This window comes from Oryzias melastigma, linkage group LG3 (assembly GCF_002922805.2).
Source record: "Oryzias melastigma strain HK-1 linkage group LG3, ASM292280v2, whole genome shotgun sequence".
Classification (NCBI taxonomy): domain Eukaryota; kingdom Metazoa; phylum Chordata; class Actinopteri; order Beloniformes; family Adrianichthyidae; genus Oryzias; species Oryzias melastigma.
This window is the reverse complement of record NC_050514.1, coordinates 20,140,494-20,142,519: the sequence shown is the minus strand read 5'-3', so window position 1 is coordinate 20,142,519 and position 2,026 is coordinate 20,140,494. Positions and strand designations below refer to the sequence as shown.

The 2,026-nt window shown below is 40.0% G+C and overlaps 1 protein-coding gene across 1 annotated transcript in view; it reads left to right on the top strand.

The window, feature by feature from the left end:
• The window catches only part of mafa (v-maf avian musculoaponeurotic fibrosarcoma oncogene homolog a (paralog a)), an 86,099-nt gene that overhangs the window by 4,444 nt on the left and 79,629 nt on the right, over positions 1–2,026 (top strand). The window lies entirely within an intron of this gene.

The following is a 2,026-nucleotide window of genomic DNA, read 5'->3' as shown; positions in this document are numbered from 1 at the left end:
AGTTTATTGTGTGTCCTGGAACAGGAACAGTTTCCCAAATGCTCTTTGATTATTTTGATTTTTGAGGATAAATTCAGTCAGCTTCTAGCAATTTTTCGTCAGCCGTCCACATCTGGGAGCAGAGGGCATCAACGTTTTCACACACAAAGTAAGCCCACTGTCACTGCTTTAACAAAGTACTAAACAACTGTTTTTCAGGAGGGAGTGCTTTGCTCAGTTTAATTTTAAGGCTAAATTCAACAACTTCAGCACCATCTGTAACTAACCGTGCATGGCTTTTAACGCTGCCTGTGAGGAAGAGGAGGGGAAAGAAAGTAAGAGAGAAATAAGTCTGTTTTGAAATAACACTTGTATCTTGTCTGAGGTGTGTGTGCTGCTGCTGTGGTGGCTGATTGCTCGGAATGAACAGATAGACTGAGACAATAGTCGGGCTTGGGCTGAATTAAATGATTTTGCTGATGATTAATAGTGGTGTGGGCCACCAGCTCCTACAACGCAGAGATGATAAATCGTGAGCGCAGCTCCCGGCAGCTGTGCCAGTGTTGGGTCTTTGCATGCGCACACCATCCAATTTACAGCAAAGCCGTTCCCTTTCTTCATCAACTTACCTAATTACATTTATTTGATCTAAGTGGTACTGCAGCTGTATTTTGATATTTCATTTTAACCACTAGAGGATTACCACAACAGTATTTCTCTGCTCTTAAAAGAACGCGTTTCTGCATTAAAATTTGAAAGAGATTAATTCTTTTATGCTCAGAAGTTGAGCTTTACTCCATGAAAGGCAGTTTAATTGTGAAGAGGTGTGTTATAAATTGCGGAATATGAAAAACAGTAGAGCTCATGCTCATTTTGAGAGTTTCTTATCTGAAAAATGAGTTAAACCTTGAAGTGAAGAGCCTAATGAAAACACAGATAGACAATACAGTAGCTGCTAAAATATAAAATATGAAAAAAAGGTTTTAGAGTCATTTTATGTATTTATTTTTTGCTTCTAATTAAATTCATGCGAAGATAGATCTCAATAACATAAGAGTTGCTCCGTTTTGTATTTGTAGCGCCAAAGTGCGACAAAATAATCAATCTTGCAGCCATGCACCCATGACAGCTGTGTGTAAAACGACTGCATGAGACGCGGAAATTGGTTTGAGGTCCGACTTCTCACAGGCTTTAGATGGCGCTGGAGAAAGGGCTGTTTGTGGTTTCCAACTTGTGCTGGCCTCTGCAAGGCGGTCTCAATACCTTTGCAGATAAAAAGTGCAAGTGTGCAGCGAAACATGCATTTATGCACGTTACTTTGGAGGGAAGAGTGAGCAGGGGTCAGAAGTTACATATCACTAAGTCATCGGAGTAATCCCAGCCCTCGAGAGTTCATGCTCATTTCCTCTGCCTGGATCCCATTTAGTGAAATGTTTTCTCATATCCGACATGGTGCAGTGAATCAAAAAGTACTCACTGTAAATGTTTTAAAGTCAATTTCCTAAATTCCACCACATTTTTTTGTTGTATTTATAGAAAATCTCTGCAATAAACCAGCAGTACTTAAAGCAAAAATATCCAAGCTACAGAGTTACATGATGTTTTTTCCCATGTGAATGATGTCTATCGAAATACACATTTTTCTAGAACGGAAGTCAGCAGACGAGAGGTGGCACTCAGGTTAAGACCGTCAGTCAGTTTCATGTAGTGAAAATAACATCAAAAACAGTTTTACATATATTTTAGGTTAAATGCTGTAGATAAATGGAAACAAGAAATATTGAGTCACTGTCACCCACAACGATGGATGACAGAAAATAAAGCATCCGCTGTACCAGTTTTAGCACAACATTAAAATGGGGGCAACTTAGTGGCACCCATAATGAGTTCAGCTCTGTCTTACACCCACGTCATTCAGCTATTGTGTTGTGGGTGTTGCAAACATAACAAAGCTGCCGGTTCTGCTTAAGCAAAATTCATTGTTCCTCGCCCGAAGTTTACAGTGACCTTCACAGAGTGAGCAGAACCGTGACTTGTGTGTCACTCC